Below are 22,945 nucleotides of genomic sequence, written 5' to 3' on the forward strand. Positions count from 1 at the left end.
AAAGAAATAACAGATCATGGAACTGATAATCTTTGTGGGTCTGAATCAGGCAAGGTCTCAAAACATGAGAAACCTCAGTGAAGTTGTAACCTACCAAAAGATTGTTTGTCTGATTCTCTAATCTAACAGAAGGTTATGCTGAAGAAGATACTGTTTGCTGGGTTGCCCTGTTAAACCAGGCACAAATCTGAGAACTACTTAAGACCTAATTCTATTGTAAAACTAAGATCAAACTTCAGTTTATCACATCTGTTTGGTGCCCTCCAAAATATTAATCTGGATAGGTGTGCATCTCACGTGGCAGCTGATGCTACCAGGCACCTTTGCTGCCAATAGAGCAGACACCCAGTGTGAACCATGCCTCAGATGACAGATGAGAGCTAAGGGGGGAGTTTGACTTGTTCACAATCATATCTGTTCCACTGGTAAGCTTAAGCCTTTGTTTCTAAGAGTACGCACTGAAAAATGAACTTTTATGTGATTTAAAAGAAAATTCTGAATTGTTATCCCTTTCTTCAGGAAATGCAGGAGAGAGAGGTGGTGGAATTGCAGCTTAAGATGGTGGGGGTTTACAAGTTTTTAATCATATCCTGAGGGCCTTTGAGTATATTTAACCCAGGATACAGCTATATCCAGTCTATTAGTAGGCATCTTCATGTTATTAACAGGCTGATATGGTTCACTGGGAAGGTCTCTCTGAGCTATGACTAAATGTTCAACACACCAGTTGATTGGCAAGGGTTGCTTGCATTTGGGGGAAAGACATTTCTAGTTTTGCTTGCCAGAAGGTCTCTGAGCACTGCCTTATGCAAATACACAGTGACTACGATTTTTCTTTGAAACCAGTAGCTTCCTGCAGTGGAATATCAGCATGACAATTGTGTGCACTCCTATCCTAGGATGCTGGGAACATGGCCTGTGTTATGCATCCCCATGGAGGCTACAGGGCAGTCTTGCCCCCTGCCCAGGTCAAGAAAAACTAAAGCAACATCAGTGCAAATCTGTCAGGTTTTATTCTACAATATGTATGTCAGGCAATACTGGCCTTCAGTTAAGGTAAGGGGAAATCCTGCTCCAGTTTTCAGAAAGTTTTTGCTTTGCAGCATCTCTACTTCTGCAGCCATAGCCCTGGGCATACTCCTGGCACATGTGCCCTATCCTGCCACCTTATCCCAGGTGAGCTTCTCCCTCTTCAAGCAACTTATTTACTCCTCCATGGAAGCATGCTGCCCCAGTCTGTTTCCCTCCTTATCCCTTCCCGCCGGCCAAATGTTACTTTTTAACTCTAAATAAACACTCTGCTCTGGCCGGGGCACATGCAGCCCAGCTGCCCTAGGATGCAGGCACAGCATTTGCCTTGGTGTGCGGAGAGCAGGATGGTAAAGCCACACCAAAAGCTGAGAGCAAATCAAGCGATAAGTAGCAAAACTGTATTATCAGCAGATCTGAGTTCAGGATTTCGTGGTCATTTGCCTTTATTTATGCCTTCTATTAACCTTACTCAACCATGACATGTGTTACACAGATGGGAAAGCCAAGGCAAAAATAGGCACGGCGGTTTTCCCAGCCCGTGCAGAGCAGCAGCAAAAGCCGAGCGGGAGCAGCGGCGAGCCCTGGCGTCCAGCGGTGCCCGCGGGCAAGCGGGTCGGGTGCCAACCCAGCCTGGGAAAATTACAGCAGCAAGGCGAGAAGTGTCCACGCTCTTCGGTGAGACCACCGGAGCATTCCCCTGAATCTCCAGAGCCCGGCACCCACGGGGGTCCCGCTAGATGGTGCTGGAGGGACGGACAGACCGCGGCGGGGACAGAGGGAGGGAGAGAAGGAGGGAGCATCCCCCGCTCCCCTCCCTGGCTGCGGCTCCCAAAGTGTTTCCTCCGGAATGCCTGCCTGATGATAACAGGATCCCTTTCATATATATTAGGCAAACACGGGCCCAAGGTGGGTAAACATCATGAGCAGACTCATCTTTCTGCTCGACGCCGCGACGGTGAAAGCCCGGTTGCGCGAAATAACGAGCTGCTGAGCTTTTTTTTCAGGCCACGTCTCCAACAACAAAGCAGCTTTTGAATCACACGGATTGCACATTTTAAAAAAGAAATAATTACAAGCCAGTCATCTGAACCGTCCTTCTGCACCAAATAGAAGACTTTGTATCACCCATAAAATCAATGTCCTGCATATGCTAACCTGAATATTTATAGATGCAAAAAAACCATGTCAATTATGTAAGGCTAAGGAATCGTGCACATGCATGAATAGTCCCTTGTAAAAATAAATAATAAAAAAGGCTCTGTCAAGATATTAAATTAATTTTCCTTTTCGGTTAAGAACCTTGTATTTAGTTCTGTAAAAGTTCTCTTGGCAGCCTGAAATGTATCCTGTTTAAACAGGAGCTTGTACTCAAACACACTTTTTTTTTTTTTTCCCCTGAATACTATTCCCACTTAAGCCCTGCACAAAAAGCATTGAGAAAGCAGAAAATGGGAATAAAGTCATCTTTGTTTCAACTTTTCCTGTCCCTTTTTACTTGAAGGGAAAACTAAGTATCTGATGAATGAGCAATCCTTATGTGTCAGGGGAAAAGAGGTGAGTGACCTATAGACTTGAGGACTCTTAGCTGTTTTGTCCTTCTAAAGGCTGGATGATAAAGTCATATAGATTTACTGAGATAACTTTTTTTGGAAAAGGGAAATATTTTATATGTTTTCCATAAAGATCATTATTTTGTTAAACCACTAATTTATGCAGAGATTCATGACACTAAGCTCAAGTCCATTGGAAATGTTCTTCTTTCTGAAAGCCCAAGCCAATTTATCATTCGAGGGATGCTCTTCTTACCACTCCAGCCAGGAGTAAAACCCAGACATGGAGAAGCAAGGGCTGTGCTCTTTTTTTGACATGGTGGCAGTCACCACGTCAGGACCTCAGTGGCAGGATGCACCTCAGTGCAGGAGGTGTTAGGGAAAGGAGAGAATACATGGAACAAGTATGATGAAGAAGGAGCCAGGTGCAGATGGAGAAGGTAGCTGTTCATGCAGTGGGAGTTATACAGCATCTCTCTGAGTGGAAGTCTTGGAACAGAATATGTTTAAGGAGGCAAGAAAAGTGTACATGTCTGCATAGCACATGGGAGAGAGGGGGGCTGAGAACAGTGTGGAAGGATGCATGCTGAGCTGTGTCTGAGCATTTCATTCAAACTGCTATATTGTTAAGACTCTTGAGCAATAAAGCAAATTTTCATTCCAATTAAAGATTCAAGGGTTTTAGAACAATCACCAGAAGAAAGAGAGAAAAAAGGCATATCCTCAGAGGACTTGGTAATGAATAACAAAAACAGTTCTTGTGCATTGTCCAAAGTGAATGGTATTCAGTATAACTGCAGAGAGAGGATTTAATGCTACAATCCACTGTGGTGTTCTCTGTGAGTAGATGTGGGATGGCCCATGATTGACAGAAATACTTAGCCCAGGTCAGTATCTTCTGGTCAATGTGTAACACAGGTCATTCTTGGTGTCGCTGCCTTATTGTTCTTGCTGGGGTGGCAAACACTGGAAGGGGCAGAGCCTGAGGGAAATTACCAATTGCTTAAAGCTGTTGGGATGAGTTCAGTCACACAACATGAATCATATTGCCCATGCATATGCTTCTCTGTGGGTATGTGTAGCAGTCTATCAGTCAAGCCTGCAAAGCCACTGCAACAGAGCAAAGGAACTACAGCCTGGGGAGAAAAAGAGGATCAGGTTGGAAGCTCAAGGATGAAGCACATGTTGTTGGAGGAGGGGGAGAAGATAGGTACACTACATAACTTGTAGTCATTGATGGGCTAAATCTGTCCTACATTCATGCATAAGCCATGTACAGGATAGAAAAAGTGGAAGCAAAATTTTCTGGTTTTACTAACTGCATATTAAACTCTTCTGGGAGTAGAGCTACAAGACAAAAAGACTGTATTTCAACTCATCCCCAGCTCTTTCCTGGCCCACAGTCCTATGTCTCCTTTCTGTGGGTATCCCCTTACCTTTTATTGGCCTATAACGCAAGAACACAGCTGGGGCACTAACCACGTCCCAGGCCTCTGGCTGAGAAGATGCCACTCAAAAGGCAGCAGATAGGAAAGCTTGGGAAAACTCTAAAGGCTGAATAGGATAGCTCTGTGCATTCCACCACTTTACTATCAGGAGCAGAGAGGGCCACCTCAGCACTAACTCTGCTGCCTTGCAACTGGGAGCCTGCTCTGGCCAGCCTGTGCCAGCAGTGGGCTGCTGCCTTCCCATGCCAACCCTGCTGAAAGTGCTCTCACACTCATAGAGTTCAAGAGCTCAGATTAGCTATCTTTCCTGTAGTAGAAAGGGTTCTGGATTAGGACTCTAGAGGCTTAAATTAATTTGTCAGGTTAAGTACAGATTTTGTGTGCAACCATCAGCAAGATCTTTAATCTGCCTGAGTGTTGATATCCTTTGGAAAGGGGCAATAATTCTTCCCTAATTCCTGAGGGCTCGGGGAATAAAATTGGTAAATAACAGAGCAGTGCTCCACTACTGAGAGGATGGCTGGCACAGCTCTCCTGGCTGTACTGAGTTCCCTTGCTAACTACCCAGCATATGTGCTGCAGATCTGGGGCACTCACAGTTAGTATTTTCATGAAACAGAATATAAAATCAGAAGGAAGCAGCAGCTACAGGGAAATTGCATGTCCTCTGACTAGCACACCTTTAAGCACCCTTCCCTGTTTTGAAGCATTCACTGGGGAACCATGCTCCCAAATTACATCTGATGCCTAAACTCAGTCAGATACCTTAGGTGCTGCCAGCACGTGGGTACAATCGTTCTCTCCACAGACACACGTGGAAACTGTGATAAGGATGTAGAAAATACCAATACCAGAACAAGGCTGCTTTAGCGGCATTTCCCAGAAACAAACTAAAAATTCAAATGGGTCTCTCTTTCACCAGGTTTAGGTTGTCTATTCCTTCTCTTTAAACTTTGCCTGCCCCCTTTTTAGTATTTCCCTTTCACACATTCTCTGCAGGTCTGTAGTTTTCCTTCCTGCTGAGTTACAAACTCACTCCTGCTTTATTCCTCCACTTGGCACCTCCCTGCCATGGCTCAGAGCACATAGGCTTCATCCCCTTGATGATCAGCTGATGAGCAGATGGAGGATCAGAGGAACAGGATGGCTGCTATATGAGGTGTACCCATAGCAGCATTCATGGAAACAACTAACAAGTGACCATGAGCCAGGACTTCAAATGCTGCAATATCTGAAGTTGAAGTGCAGGGAAAGTCATAGTCAAAGTCATAGCACCCAGGGATCCTGCAGTTTTGGATTTTTCTCAGCTGTAATTCAAAGCAAAGTTTCTAGTGCTCATATTCTCAAACAAAAGCTTGGAAATGGGAAGCCTTGAATATCAAAGAAAATAAAAGAATCCAGAACTGTTTTTTTCTTTTTTTCTTTGAAATCTCATGATTTTGCCATCAACCTCACATTATGTTGGAGAGTAACTCAGGATTTTTGAGCATGAAAGTCTGGCAGGACTACAGATGCCTCAAAATCATAACAAATTGAGGCCACAGTCAGCTTTTGAGAAGGCTTCTCCCTTGCAGCTAAGATAATACCAGGGTTTTGCTGAACAGTTTGGTTCTCCCCACACAACCTCCCACTGGTGAGCTATCACCAGCCATCATAGGCATGGGTATTTTATTCTTTATTATCCCAGTTAAAGAAATTTTAGGTTCCAAGTGGCTGCCAAACCACACCAGTACTCAAGGTGGTGAAGACTGCAGGCTCATGCAGATCCCCAGAGGATCTCTCCCAGGCTTGCCTCCAGGGCCAGCACAGCTTCTTGAAGGGACAGGAGTCCTGCACGGCTGCAGTCATATGTTGACTATAGCGAAGGCATATGGAGCTAATTATGTAAATAAACATCTCGGTCCATGATGATTCTAAATAATGCAAAACATAAAGAGGCAAAACACTAATGTTCTAACTAATGAAAATAGATTCTTAGGGTGATTAATTTACAATAAAGAGATGCTGCATATGTCAAAAATGGTGCGTCATCGTATGATTTAATATAATCAGGCACAGCTGCATTGCTCTTGATGTTGGCAAACAATGATCTTGTTCACCTCCTCCTGCATCTGTACCACAGTATTAAAAGAGAAGAAAAGTGCACAGTAGAGCCAGCAAACACTTTGTGAGAAAAATATTTTTAAAGCATCTTGATAAATATTTACCAACTTTTGGGATGTTTGAATGCTGGAGGTTGTGTCAGGACAAAAAGCACAGGCTGATATCCTCAAAAAACAACACAAGTGGTCAACAGCCTCCATACAAAAGGGACCTGCTCAATACAATAGGCCACTGTTGCTGTGACTCTCAGTATTGTTTACCTCTCACAGAGCTTCCAAGTACAAAGCACTTCAAACAAACTACACTAAGACTTTAAACTGAATCCACCCATCAGGTTAATAAAACAAATATTGATTGGGTTTGAGAGTCATTACAGAAAACAAACCCTTTTGGATTGAAAGAGTTTCTTTGTTCAAGCACTAGTGTCCAGAGCCTTCAAGCAACATATTACAATCTCAGCTTAAATCCTGAGGCAATATTCTTTAGCATTTGCTCAAATCTACTTTTATTTGTAGCATATGTAAAAATACAGATACATGAAAAGATAGGGGCAAGCATTTCATGTGCACAAAGGAAAGAAATCATACCAACCTCAAAAATATGCTGGAAATTCTAATAATGAAGAGCAAAAGTAAATTTTTTCAAGTGCATATATTGATTTATACACCTAAATCTCATTCCAAAAACTGCAACTTGTAGAGACTTTTACCTTGACCTCTCTAGAAACCCAATCTCTACAATGCAGAAGAAAATCACGTGAGCCTGCAAATTCCTTTCACAAGATGTCCTGCAAGATCCAATGGACTAGGAAAGCATCTTGACATGATCCAACACAGAAAAGCAACCCAGATGCTTGAGAGCAAGTGCAGAAACAGCAAGAAAGCAGCACACGGAAAAGATAATTATTGCTTCGGGTACAGGCTGATCTGGATTTTTCAGAATTTGTTGCCTGATTACTAGACAGGGAACAAAGACATCTAAATGATTTTAGGTCTTCACCCCACTTTCAAAACCAGTTTGGGTTCTAAGAAACTTTTGCCAGGAGATATGTAAAATGAAAGGAGTGACCAGGAGCTTCAGCACTGCCACCTTGTGCAAGTGCTTCTAGATGTGGATTGAAAACATCAAGCCTCTAGCAGAGATTTAGACAAGTGTGTTCAAAAAGGAATAGTCCTCAACATGGTTTTGAAACTTTCATCCACAATCAAACCAGATTTATTCCCACAAGTAACAGCACAGGCTACAAATTCAAAACCCGCCATGTTGATTCTCTTGTTCTCCTGCAAAACTCACTTCATTATTTAAACACAAAAGACACATTAGAAATATAAGCACACAAAGAATGACCAGTAGGTCACTAGCATGCTGTACTAATGATATTTTAGCCTAGTAATGCCAAATCAATAACGGTTCATACTTGTCAGAGTAGTGTGAAAAAGCAAGTAAAGAGTGAAAATAACTAACTAACTAACTAAATAAATAAATAATGAAGGGAAAAAAAGAAGAATGAAAATATTGTCAGAAGTTAACCAAGGTATTCAATACTCCCATACAAATGGATTAAGCTCAGTATTGCTGACAGTTCCTGTTAACTCAGTTCTGCCAGTGGACCAGGCTCACACTTCCTTTGGGTCCATAAGGCACTGCAGAGAGAAATGGCAAAAAGACAGGTAAACATCTCAAGAGGAGGATTCTCCAGACATTTGAGCAAACCATGGCATAGGAGCTTTGAGTAGCATTCACTGCTACTCATTAACTCCATAAACACATCAGTTAAATAATCATTTATTCTCTGTTCCCAGCCATGTAAAGCAAGCCATGCTAAGTAGATCAGCCCAGAGCAGACACCTGGCCACTACATGCAAACCTTTTTGCACTCTAGATTTCTTCTTTGGTATTCAAACAGGCCCTGTCTGGCTTTTTCTCACCAATTCATAACATTCAGGTAATTCTTGATAGAGAATTCTCAACAGAGCCCAGTCGGCAGTGGAGACTGGTGTGATACTACAGCTGGGTTCCTCTAACAAAAGGCACAGTTTCTAAGTGACAGAGAAGGTATTAAGAAATTACACCACCACTAAATAAAAGTGCAACACATACCCAGTGCTCAGCATCTACCTTAGCTTAAGGGCACAGCATTCTGCAAATCTTGTAAAATCAGGTGGTTGATCTGATAAGACACTCTGCATCACTGGGGCTCTCCCTATCTGAGGACAGAATCAAACCCCATGAGCTTTGCTCAGAGTATCTCACTCGCAGCTAGACTTTGCTGGAAGAGTTATACAATCTTAGTTTGCATCTTATCACCAGCACTGCAACAGTCAGACTTCAGGGTTTGTTGTCTTGCAGGCACCCACTTTATTCTCATTGCTGGAGAGCAGCATTAGAAACACAGCCTCAGAGTGAAAGAACAACAGGGAGGGAATGAGTGATAAGGAGCAGAAAGAGCTTGCAGTGTTAGCACCTGCACAGCAGACGTAGGCTGAAGCTCACTTCATTGATGTGGGGCACTTCTTGCATCTGGAGCGTAATGATTAAGAGAATAAAATACATGTTCTACCACACTGAGTGCCAGAAGTAACTGTCATGTTCACTCACACTGCTCTGCTTAGGGATAATATAGGCTATTAGGCTTGGTTAGCACAAAACACATAAGAGATCACTCAAAGGACTAATGAAACGCAGAAAACAAATTTCTAAAATGGAGAATAATATTACATATCCTTAATAAGTGAGAGGTTCAATTAAGTGCTCCACCTTTTTACAACCAAGACAGGACCTTCTTTAACAAGTATCTATGTCCAAACACCAACACATACACTGAGGCTTTTTCAGACTTTTGCACTCAAACTCCCTGAAGTTGTGAATTTTCTGTTAACATTCTCAATTCTCATCATGGTGCTGAACAAAATATGTTCAGCTTCTGAACCATTCCCTGCCTTCCCTGATGACCAGAAGTAGCTAAAATCCACTTAGGTGAGAAGAGGGAACTCCCCCCTTGCCTTGCCCAGTACCATTCCCAAATATGTGACCTGTTGAAGGTGGTAAAGCATTGACCTCCTCTGCTCTCACTCAAAATACTGGAAGTCCTTGATGTTGTCTCCGCCTGTAGCTGAAACTGTGGGTGCAGCTGTACCACAATTCATGGTCTAAGTTTTAGAAAAGACTACAGTAGTTTGAAAACAGAAACACATTTGCATAACCAGAACAGTACTAAGGAATCAGTTCTGTCTGCTGCTGTGCATGTGCTTGTCCTTCCAATTTCCAGCCCTGGTTCCAGTGGGGATTGCCCAGGGTCAATCTAAAGTAGGGACTTTCTAATGGAATTGAGCTTTATGGTCCCATTTTTCCCCAAACCATGTCAAACCAGCAAAAAACAATGAACAAACACAAATCTAGACCCATGCATAGCCATGAGAAACTCAGACTCAGAGGAACAGAAAAGCTTCAGAATAAAATATGAGGCTGCATGTCAATAACAGAAAACAATGTGTTGCAGAAAAATTTGGGATTTCTTTTCTTTTCTTAGACATGGGAAAAAACTAAATCTTTATTTTGATCAGATATGGAAATAACAGGATTAAAAGAATCAGACAAGTGATTTGTAATTGGTCTCCAGACTGCACCTCTTCCTCTAGTAAAGTGCATGCAAGTGGATAAAACTGCATGGATGGACTTTATTAGCTACAGCTTTCCTTCCTCACTCTGGGATTAGAGGAATACTTTAACCTTGACACATTTATCTTATACTCACAAAGCTTCACTTTTAACAGTCACTTCTCCTTTCCTCTTCACTTGTCTGGTTCTGGCACATAGTTTTCTAAATTAGAAGATGCTATTGTTCTGTCTTAAAAAGCAAGGGAATTCTCACCTATCTTTGTTAGCAAGAGCATGGAGTAATTCTAGATGATTACTATATCCTAGAATTCTATTGCAGATGACAGAAATATGGCAAAAGCAGAGGTTTGCATAAATAAGGCTCTTGGGAGGATGCATTAGGCTGTCCTTTAAATACACTAAAGGGAAAATATCAGGAGCGTGATTTTATTTATCAGATAATAATGTAAAACAAAGTATAAAAATTCACATTACTTATATATATTAGTGAGAAACCTTATATTTTTTTAAAGCTTCCTTTATGCTAAAGAAGTTTGCAATGGGATTTTCAAAAGCACTCAGCATTGCCCCAGCTCTGCACTGAGTGGGATGTACAAATACTGCTCCTTGTGCTTCTGCTCCTGCCCACAAAGGCAAAACTGGGCCATTACAGGGTATCCAAAAGAACCCAGAGCTAGGGGAGAAACTACCAGGCAGCACTACTGGCACACACCTATCACTCACAGACAGGAGGAAATGTGTCTGTGGAAATGAATGCTTATTCAGAGGACTGGGGAATATGAGAATTCAAGGAAGTTTTTTTTTATGTGTGCATGGAAGAGGGTGTTATTAAGCAAAACACTTGAAAGTTAATTGCAGAATAAAAGAATATACCTCAAGGGTACACACTTTCTCAGTACACTGATTTATTATAATTACAGAGTTTACCCTCACCTTTTTTCTTTATCCAGCCACATATTTGAGTTGCTTTAGATTAAAGTGTACGTCTCGTTAATTATGGCATTTAGTTCTCAAATTGTAATTGGTGCCTGGTGCTAAGCTCCTATAACTCTTCTTGTCACTGTTTCAAGGGGGCCTGTTTAATTTGCCGGAGGTAAACTAAAATGGAAAGTACCGTCCTATTTGAGTAATATGAGATATTTCTTGTAGCTTTAATGACCAAATATTTTTCTGTTTATGGGGGGGGCATAATTAGGTGAGGGTGTCTGTGTGACAATGGGCAATCCTACTTGCCAAGAACTAATCAAGATAGATGCTGCCATAATAGTTCTTAGGGATTTTATTACGTCCTTTAAGCAGATGAAAGTAATACCACTTAGAATAAACAAACACCTTTAGACATTGGATAAAAATCATTACAGTGAGCTACTAGGAACTTTCCTGCCATGTGCTCCTTTAAAAATATTTTGGAAGAGTGTGGGAGACTGAGAGTCTTACCCTGCCTAATTTTCTCCAACCATTTGGGAAATGCATCAGGCACAAAAGCTGGAGAAAAGAACTTAGTGGGTATTTGGGAGAAGAGCACCTGACGACTTTTGTAAACCCACACTACCTAAAACTAATGCACTCTGTGTTGCTCAAGGCTTTCCTTCAGGGGCTTTAGGTATTGTCTGATAACTCCTCATTCAGATCGAGGTAAATGCGTATCTTCAACTTAGATTCCAAAGCTGTATTTCAGCATCAGCCAGATTTGCAAGGCACTTAAGAATTTTCTGAATTTGTTCTCCCAGTGGCAATTTACCTCAATAAGCGTTTTCTCCCACAATTTCCCATTAAATTAAACAATTAGCCTGTTTTGTAGCTTTGAGGGCCTACTCTTCTGCATAAATAAAGTGTATGCTTTTTTTGCTTCTATTTCCTCTGTCAGCATCATCCCCCACACATTTTCTGTGCACCAACTTATCAGTACGGAGAGACAGGTAGACAATCTAGATAGCAAGTAAAGTCACTCCTGTGGTTTTTTCCTAAGAAACACATACTGGGCAGGAACCAAACCTCTCCACCTCACATTTACATGAACAAGCTTTCCTGCTTTTGCTTCATCACAGTTTTGCAGCTGAAAGGAGATCATGAAAGTCCAAGGTAGGTTCCTCTTTTGTTAATGGAAACACTGCTCTTGGCAGTTCCCTCTTCTCCTTTCTCTCCTTTGCACTTCCTTCTGGAAGGCAAGAGGTTAAAATATCTCTTTCTGCTTTGCCTCTTGATGGTGTGTAGCAATGTGACAAATTATCTCTAAATGTTTCTAGTCAGAAATAGGTTTCCAACAGGTATTTTAAGCAGGCTCACACTTGAATTGCTCTAGTTTCAAAGCAGCAATAATCAATTCTTTGGTTCACAGTCTTTCTATATTCCCTTCAGGTAATATATGCATCATTTTAAGAGCACCTCAATTTTATGGAGCATTAATGCCTATCTATCTGAGGTGCTCTATTTCTTGTTTATACCAAAGGATAAAAAATCATATTGTATTCTGTTCCTTCTCCTCTTTCTTCATCCAGCAACAGCCAAGGGAATCGGGGCAGCCATTCATCCACTGCTGTACTTCATAGGGCTGTCAGTGAAAAAGTTACATTTGCTTGCTGCTTTAAGTCTCTGCAATCTTTCCCATAAATAAGCTGTCAAATTTCCATTCATCAGGAGTGGGTTCTGCTAAGGAATAGGAACAGACAGCAAGACTTCTGGAGCCAGTGAGAGGTGAAAGGAGTCTTTCAACCAGGAAGCCCTTGCACTAAAAGCTTTGCCACTGCGGGATACAAACAAATGGGCTCTCCCACAATTTGAGATGACTACTCTGGGATGGACTGAGGAATTCCAGAGGTATCATGAGATTCTTATGCATGACTTTTACATCACCTTGAAGCCAACAAGATAGACAGTCCAAATCAGAAACAGGCTATTCCCTTTGTAGTTCTTTGGAGCTAAGACATTTGTCATCATCATATTTCTCATAGTTCTCACTTTGCCTCACATGGAGAGAAACAGCAGAACTGCAGTCTTGCTGAAGGCACAATTGTTGCCTACTACATCATTAGTCATTGGCCACAGATTTCAATTTCACAAGCAGAACAAGAAAGCTATTGTGGCTGTTGTTAGCTGGGTTGCCCATTGTACTGCATCATATATCTGAACAATGAAACTTTGGTAGCTTGGTGAGAAATTGTCTCCTCTGGAGATGATGAGGTGGAGGGATTTTTGATTCTAGTAAAAGGTGGAGGAGTTTTTGATTCTAGTAAAAGGTGTCCCTGCCCTTGGCATGGGGATTGGAACTAGATGATTTTTAGCGTCCTTTCCAACCCAAAACATTCTGTGATTATATGATTTACTTCACTGTCACCCAGGAATAGATCTTTTGCACTGAGTGAATGCAAATATATAGAAAGAAAATTTATATTTTGGAAAACCCTACAAGCACATTTTTTCATCACAGTTGTCACTGAGAAACCCACTGGAACTTTGGGAACTCAGCCACATCAGTATCATCTGCCAAGAGCAAACACCCAAGTCCCCGCTGAAGCTGGGGATGACATCTGTGATAGTCCTTATTTAGCAAGGCACTCATTCCAAGACACTGAGAATCATTTCTGGAAAGGAGAAGAACCATGGAAAATACAGAAGCCTGCTGATCCAAGACAACAATTATTCTTATTTTATTCTGCAAGAAATAAAGAGACTTTTACTCCATGTCCATAGAAGTGACTTGTACAGGCTAATGAAAGAGGCTGTATAAAGGAAGTCAGATCCAGTTAAGAGGTGTCAATTACCAATGGAGACACCTTTTTTTGCATCAGCCTGTTTAGTAGGGTCAATACCACTCTGTCCTATTTCTGACACTACAGGGGTCCTGATAGTGATACCTTTGGAAGTTACAAGGTTTAGTTTTCACTATAGCTCTGTTCAAACAGTAATTCCTACATAAGAATGTCCTTGCAGTCAAGAACCCCTATAGAAATAACCTTTTTTCCCCACAAGTACTTTCTGAAAATAGGAATGTATCTTGCCTTTGCTCTTCCACGTAGAACATCTCTTCCCCTTCACCCAAAACCTAAGAGCTTGAGCACCTCATTGGCAAAGAAGCCCCAAAGTAACCCAATTGTACCAAGTCAGAAGTCAGTTGGTATAATGCAGCATGTGGTAGTCAAAAGTGCACTAACACCAATCTCAGCACACACTTCATATCAGCATCTGCCGTAAATTGGCCATACCATGTTATTGCTGAGGGAAAACCTGTCATGAAATTAGACCCACTCAAGCATATAAAAAGCAGATCACTGGCAAGGGCATTGCAGGACATGAAGTGATGCTATTTAGGGAGACCACTTTCTGTGGTCTCTTTCCCTCTTATCTGTTTAGGAACTGCAGTGGTGTTAGTGCTAGAGGCTATATACTCCCTGGCCTGTTCCTTTTAATATCTCTTTATAGATTACTTATCTGTGAATCTGTCGAATCACCTTTTGACACCATGCCTGCAAAATATCCTGGGTAAGAAAGTCCAGAAGTTCATTACCTGCCTTATCAAAGATTATTTTATGTCTTTTAAATTATCTCCTACTTGTTTCCCAAAATGCTTCTTAGCTTTAGAGTAACAAGACGTGCTAGCAGTTTGTCCTTTAGTTTAGACATCACTTTCACATCCCAATTTACATCTCAATCATATACCACTTCAGCCTTTTTCTTTCCAATCTGAAGAGTCTCTGTATTTTTAATCTCTCCTGGGAAGACGATAGCTCTCCTGTGTCAATCATTTTAGCTATTCTCTTCTGGGCATTTTCCAGTTCCACTATTTTATTCTTCAGGTGCAGAGACTGGAACTGTGCCCAACACTCAAGACGTAGACACATCAGTTTTACACAGGAGCAAAATGTCAGTCTTGTTCACAGTATCATTCCTTCTGATGCCCACAACTTCATTGGCTTTTTATCAGCTTCAGCACATTAAGCCAAGAATTTCAGGGAATCTCTGGTAATGACTTTAAAATTTCTTTTACGGAAGTGATAACAAGTTTAAAGTCCAGCACAATGTAGCCTGGTTAAGGTTACTTTTTCATAAATGAATTTGCTCTTATTTACCTAAAGTGAAGTGTATCCACCAGCTTTCTGCTCATTCAGTTTTATGATGTTCGTTGAATGTCCTTCACCACTGGTGTAGCATTTGATTTACTCAAAATGCTTATCCAAAAATTAGAGATTTAACTCTTCACTCTCAGTTTTGTCACTGATGATGTTTCAGAATCAAAATGGGGCCAGTAGTGATCTCAAAAGGATCTTACTGCTGACTTTTCTCCATTGTGAAAAGCGGCCACTAAGTTACTCTTAGCTTCCTCATCTCTAATCAGCTTTCAGTTTGAAAATGAACCTTTCCTCTAACCCTACAGCAACTTTATATTGCTAAAATATTCTGTTGTGGAACAGAATCAGTGATCTTCTGAGCATCCCAGCATAACATGTTGACTGGATTCCTTTTTATCTGCAGGCTTACTGACACTCTACAGAATGCTAGAATGTGTGGCCCCCTCACAGTGGCCACACTGGTACTTTTTCAGTGGATCATATTTATCCAAGTACTCTTATTAATGTGATCATATTCCTTAGGACTGACTCTACTAGAGTCAGTGGAGACTACTAAAATTGGTGGAGAGTCAGGCATTTGCAATCTGATATTTCTGCTGCATCAATAATTTTGCAATGAATTGTGAGTATTCCGCTTTCCAGATACTCTTCAGCAAAGTTTCTGCCTGAGGTTGTGCATTCATCTGTTTGCCTGTCACATGTTTCTGAGCAACTTTAGAAATTATTAAGGAATCAAATACCCAAGTTGTAAAGAGAAAATATAAAATTGGTGGGGTTAGTGCCCTCCTTCTTAGACTGCTGCATCATTGCAGCTGGCGTAATTTTCAGATACTGATAGGAACAATCCAATAAGCCTCTGTGCCAAAACCCAGACAGGCATTCTTTGGATAGCTCAGCTTCTACCACAGCTTTCTACCACAGAAAAAGTACTGAAGTGCTGATCTTCATGGCCTTTTCTCCATGGGATTTTCATAGCAATAGACTTGCTATTTAACACAGAGGCCTTTAAAATTATTTGACAAGTCACGTTCAACTCAGTGGTAATTCACAGAAACAGACACCATTTGTTGTTAACTGTGAGAAGCTGTATTACTGCCTTGACATACCTCAGTCTAGAAATGAAGTCCCTAATGCTTCAATCAAGGTATTTAATAGATAAAATAGTGCAAGACTGACAGAGAAGCATTTCCTACCCTTGCAGGAATCAAATACATTTGTCCATGTTAGGTTCATGAAAGTCACAGGTCACTCCTGTAATTATCTTGAAATACTCCTTGTTAAATCCATATGAATAAAGAAGTGAAATATTTTGCTAGATCTTATCATGTTTTCAAGCCAGTTAGAACTCCTAACACAAGTGTTCCAAGCAACCTGCAGCTGCAGCTGTGTCCCAGACTGTGCTGTTTCATTGTCACTGGAAGTTGGAATATTTCCTCACTTTGTCTGTTCATGCTGACTGTTCAGCCAGCAAGACTGACTGTCAAATAATCAACACTGCCTTTTGGTTCCCATTGGCATTAGGGAATAGCCAGCCAAGAAATTGTCCAAGAAGTTCACTTCATTTTTAACACAACAAAAAAGCTACCTGCTCATAATGCCTGGGGACACTATCTTCTTACTCGCAAGCAAACTAGTTGACACTTTTGTTATCTTATTATACTGTCTCCAAGTCAACATTGTCATGAAAGTATTGGCCTGATACTGTGTATGAGACCAGCTGAAAAGGTCTTAAAGGAGGTAATTACTTACCAAGATCCTTGGCGTAAGCAAAAGCTCCAATATTATTTCTTTTGAAAATGCCCAAGAAATCCCATACTGATAACACAACTGATTTATTGGAAATCAATTTTAAATTTTATCTAGAGAAGGTTCGAGGTGATTTTGCTCCCCCCACAAACAGCCAGTGTTACCCTCTCCACTCTTTATCAACTACAAAACTTTACAGACTCTTGGATGCTGTCACATCTGACCCTAGGATCTCCTTTTAACTCTGGTGATTTTAAGAACTTCAGCAAAAGCACACTAATTTGAGCTGTCACTATCATGCTGTGCTGTCTCTAGGCACATGGTCTGGTTGAATGTAAGGTGCAACCAGCCAAAGATTTAATCCTTTCAAGCTGTTATTCAGGGAGACTGGCTGATGAGGCTTGCGGGGTTCCTCATTGTTCTGCATGTCACTCCTCATCTGACTTGCACACAGCCCCTGAAGCTGTCCCACTGGACAAGTTATCAAACCATGCCTCACTCGTCGCAACACCAATCTATCTGAAGGATTGCAATGCAAGCAATAACAGGTTTTGGATTCATCTCTGACATCATCTACCTGGCATCCCTTTGCAGCGTATATGAGAGTGTATTTGCTCAAAGCTACGGAGCTGTGCCAAAGGCCACTGCACTTGACTCACTCAAAGTGCAGATTGCCAAATGATAAGCTGGAAGTGCTGTGTCAACTGGTTGACAAGACACCTGTCTTTCAGCTCTTCACGGGTCTCTCTCCAGAGTCTGGGACTGCCATTGCATTCACAACCTGATAGTCCAAGCTCAGCAAAGTTCACAGACTCAAGTAATACTTATTTCTTGTTGAGGGTTCATAATTACTCACAGACCTCACCACTCCTAAGAGAAAAGAGTGCAAGTGACAAAGAAGCTAAATTTGTTTCCTTTGGATGGATATAACACCTATAACACGGGGCTTCAAGATTTCAAGCTGTCTGAAACACCTACCAGAGGTGTCTGGTTGTGTTGTATGTGAGGGATACTGTTCCTTGTTTGTGCAAGCACAACTCCTGCCATGACCTGTTTTCTCTACTTCTCCATTCAAGCAGAACCCTAAAAGATGGGGGCAGGTGGGAGAGGAAGGGTAAAGTTGTTTGTGAGGTTATTTTGCTTGTGCTGAGGAGAAGTTACATGCACAGGGTGCCCCTAGTCTGTGTGTTCTGCTCCACAAGCACAACAGTGTACATGCAGGAATCCACTGGTTCAAATATATGCAGAAAGCTGTTTTAGGGACAGCTTCTCTTTGCTTTACCCATGAATGACTTCTTAGTGGGATTATTCCACATGAATAAGGAAGGGTTATCTGGTCTGTAAGACCTGCTTTCTTTTGAGTCTTGCAAGGGAAACAGTGGAAACTCTATTGTTGAGTCACATAAAACTGGAACAGACAAGTTGCGACAGACAAGGCTGTGTCATTTGGACTCAACCCCTCTGGTGGGAGTCATGTAGAAGGCCCTCTCGTTATGGGCATTTTCCCTTCCATGGCCCCACAGTTACTAATTCTGGTAAAAGATTGTCTCTGTCTCTGTCTCCCCAGGCTGGCCAAAATGGGACAAGACAGCCCGCTAGTGGCTTTTTAATATTCCCCTCAGAGTGCTGAATTCACTGTGAGGAGCAGGCAGGGAATACACCCTTCCTGTGTCAAAAGGAAAAGGCAGCATTGCAAGGGGAAGACTTTTTTTTCATCCCTATCCCTTCCAGACAGCCATGTCTAGGAGAGGGAGATGTGAACCCCAAGAAAAGCTTGGAAAAAAGCCCCAGGCTCCTGCAGAAGAGATTAAGATGAAGTGCATACAGGGCCATTGTTTTCCCAACTGTGATTGAAAAAACATCAGCTTTGGTCAGCTGTCTAACACTCTAACCCTCCCAGCTTTAATTCTGCCTCCTTGCCCCTCTCACAGGCCTCTGTGGTTGCCAAGAGCAGCTTTTTGGGCACTATCTATTTACTTCTGGATGTGTCACTATATTCTTCAGCTAACCACCTCAGTTTCAAGGATCAATCACACAGTCATCACATATAAGGCAGATTCTGCCTTTCTGATGACTAAGCACAGGCAGCACAGCCCTGAACACTGACACCAGGATCATTTGGAGAATAGTCACACACAGAATTGTGCACTATATTGTCCATGCACTGGTGCAAACATTTTTGGGTTTATGGCAATTTGTACTATGATGGTTTAAATGGCAAGGAACAGGCCTGCTGTCCTTAGTAGCTTGGTAGACCCGGTTGACAATCTGCTGGGAACTGGGAACACTTTAAAGCAGGAGCTACAGCAAGGAGTTAAACATCATTAAGCTCATTCCAAAAACCTAGCTGAAGGGCTGGTGCACTGTTTGGGTTTGAATTAGTCACTTGACCTCTGTTTGTTTTATTCATCCCAGCCAGAGAACTGGGCATAAAAACACCCTTGCCACAAATCTATAGCAGATTAAAAGAGGGAAAACAGAGCACACTAAGAGAAAGAACAAAAGCCACTTCACGGTATTTGCATCAGTGCAACAGCTGTGGGCTTCAGGTAGAATTTAAACATGTCTCTCTGACTTAGGTACCAAATATTTCACCCTAGACTTGCCTCACACTGCATTCAAACCTGAATCCCAACCATATTGATGAAGGTTCAGAGGCACCATGTTCTAAGATGTTAGGACAAAATATGTGGCTCTGCTGGATACACATCCTTCTTTTCATCATGGTAATCTTTATGAGGTAGAATGTCAGAACTCTGGATATTTGTCTGGGGTTTCTAGATCTACAGCACCCTCAGAGCAACTCACTTCCTCCAGCACCTTTTGTATACATGTATTGTCACCTCAGAGCCATTGTTGGAGCACACCAGCTCTAGACCAAAAAGTGCTGTTGTCAATACCCATGGCTCGTTAGTAAATTCAGCTAAATCTGTTTTACTGTGTGCACAACTCCACATACTTCAGCAGTGGTATACACGAGCCAGAGACCCTTCTCCCAGGAGATCTGAAGAATCAGCTCAGGCTCAATACTCACAGCTATGGTAAAACACGACCTACAGGGCCAGAACTGGTCACACTGCATTGTGCACTGTCCTGCTGCCTGGTAGCTCATACCAAGTCATCTGGAGCATCTCTGCACCTAAGAAGCATGTACATTTCCAAAAGTTACTTGAAAGTTGTAGAAATTTCTCTTCTCTGCCTGCTGACATTTGGATAACTAAAATAAGATCCCAAATCTTTTCTAGACAGTCAGCTTCCTCTGAAGCAAGGCTTTTAGAGATTCATTTTGAATTCTAGAAAGCTTAACGAGTTGATGAACATGAACAGCCTAAGAATGTAAACAATACACAGATGTACTTAAAGACAGCTGGAAAAACTCCATTTAGAAGCAAGACCCAATTATATAAGGGAGGATTAATTTGCACAGTATAGTTTATATTCACTTTTCACCTTTCCAAGGATGTGAGTTTACCCTTGTTTTACTACCATCTTTCCATTTGCCAGCACATGCACCCACTTGCCTCTCTGCATGTAAAACTCCAGAAGCTTTCTCAAGTTTTACAAGGACATCCTTGTCCATCCAGACAACCTCTTCTGGGTTTTTTGGTTTTTTTTTTTTTTTTTTTTTTTTTTTTTTTCAAATGAGTGGTATTAATCCAAATAAATAAATAAATAAAATTATGAAGTAAATATTTTCTGCAACTGTTATTGGGACATGGCATTATACTTAGTTCTAAATAAACTGAGTGATCTCAGGATCTCTTTGAAGTTGGTAACACATGGTCACTGCTGACAACTGAACACTTGCTAGTCCTCAAGAAGTAAAATCTCTCTTTGTGCAGTGGATGAGTTCATGGAGCAAGTGTCATTTAGGCTCCTACTGAAGCCTACGCAGAAGGCTGACATGGAATTCAGCCAAAGTTGACGCCCTGTACCAGGTACAGTGCCATGACCCACACTACCCGTAACAAAGACAGATAAAACCAAAGTGACAGGCAGAGAATGGATTTTTCTACATGTTTCTTTTGCACCAACATACAATGCTCTAGTCCTGGCAAGCATTGCATGGTGATATTAGCAACAACATCAAATCCCTTTGTGTAAGAAAAAAACAAGAATGGAAATCTTACTCACATGAACACAATAAAATTTTAAAGCTATAGCATAATAAAATTATAGCAAGTCCTAACTGTTGAAAACTACCTTTTATATTTAATACAAAATAATTTTCTTATTACGTATGATGAAATTCAGGTAATCTGAGAAACCCAGAAAGGGATTCTTGAACTTCTCTCCCTCAGGCTACTCATAAACAAAATGATGTACAACTTTGGAAAGTTTATTTCATAATCATTATAGACCCTCATTTTTAAGAGCTGTTCAGAAGCAAATTCCAGCTGAAGACTTAGAAGTCCTTTATGCAAAATTCGTTTCAGGAACTCCTGTCCTTCTAGCACAGTTGTAGCTGTCCAATAGATGACAATCTGCCAGGCATTGACTTTACCTAGTTTATTCACTCCTTTTGACAATTTAACCTGTGGGAAGATGGAAATAGAGCAAGACTATTTTGAGTAATGCATTAAGGACCCATCTTTGAAGGAGTTTGCATTTCCTGCAGACAGGTGGTGGTGACCACAGAACAGCACACCAGCACATGCAATTTTGGCGACTCTGCAGGTAAATATATGCACTCTGTTATTGGATTTACATATGCAGATGTATGCCATTTTCATATATTTATCCACTAAGGCCATACCAACAAATTTATCCTCAAAATGGCTAGGGAGGAAAATGAAAATCAATATGTTTTTCCAAATTTTGCCTTAAAAATTTTACGTTCAGAATAATGGATGATACTGCAACTCCAGCATAGAAGCAACCTATTCCATGATGCTTAATTACACGTGACTTCTGTGAAGTTGAATGGTATCATTAGACAGAGACTACTTAGAACTTTGCCTTCCCCTATTCAGCAAAAAACAGACTCCAACATGTATACAAGTCTAGTTTTTAATCTCTCTGCTGAGTCAGCCGTGAGGGAGCAATAAATGCTCATTGGAAATCAGACTCCAGACCACTATGACTGAATAACTCAATAATAACTACTCAAAACAATAGTTCTTTCTTCTCTTTCCCCCTACATTACATACATGTTTCACTGACAAGTGAGCCTGGAATGCCCAACCAGGTTACCACCCTCAGCTGCTGGTCCCATTCCGTACAGGGTGAGTGTAGCTCAGGAACTAGTTTCAAAAATCCTACAGTTTTCATCACAAGGGGAGAAGTGTGATCTGAACATGGCGGTCACTGGGAATTCCTCATCAGAGCTGTTAATTTCAACAATTCTGGCACTCATTCAGGAGCAGAACAAGACTGAGAAAGACCGACAGTTGGGGTCAGTAGCAACACCTGTTCCATGGTCTGAATTGTCTCCATCAACCTATCACTCCCTTGGGATTCATAAGCTATCCAACTTTCCCTCAAACCTGCGTACTTCTAATGTAATCCTGTTCTCACATCAGCTAAACTTAGAACAGAATGCACTAAGGCCACAAAAAAAAAAAAACAAGACATGATGACAAACAAAACAAAACATATTTGCAGCTGTGTTGGTGTAAATGGCAGGAATCTCTTCCCCATCTTCTTTCACGGCAGCTTTTCCGTAGTGCAACTCCTTAAAGCCACGACAAAGAGTCTTAACACATCCATTTCCAAAGCTGGGGCTTTTTAAACATAACGATTTTCCAAAACTCCAATCAACCATTAAAAATTACAAGCAAATATAAACAAAATATATATGGCCCTGGATTTCCTCCAGAGGCCTGTGGTACACTGCAGGCAGAGGATAAATGTAATTAAACATGGGCAGTCTGCCGACTTCTCACTGTCGGATTTGGCCGGATGTGAGCTGAACAAGTTTGCCCTATTGCAAACATTTGTTTTACAGTGCTATAACTTAATTGAGCTTGGAAAGCTTCTGCAGGCATTAACAATGGCTTACCTCACTAATGAGTGGGGATAATATGACCACTTTGACTTGGTGGGCAAAATCCATCCTCATATTCATTTTGTAACCTCACAAGTGAAGTAGGCGCTTATGGATATGTGTGCTTGGGGAAAAAATGAGAGTGATGAAATAAGCTTAAAATGGTTCTCTGCATTGAAAATATACTGCCGTGAAGATGATCTTGGCTGCATGATAAATTGAATTTACAGGCATTATTTGCCAAAAAGTCAACAGGGAACTTCCTCTACACTGCTGATGCTCACCTCCTTTCTGAAGTTGCTTAGTCACCTACATCAGAAGAGATTTAGCCCAGAGAATCACAAAAGGGCTATTGAAATATACTTTTGCAACAGACCAGGTTGTACTCAGTGACAA

This window comes from Motacilla alba, chromosome 4 (assembly GCF_015832195.1).
Source record: "Motacilla alba alba isolate MOTALB_02 chromosome 4, Motacilla_alba_V1.0_pri, whole genome shotgun sequence".
Classification (NCBI taxonomy): Eukaryota; Metazoa; Chordata; class Aves; order Passeriformes; family Motacillidae; genus Motacilla; species Motacilla alba.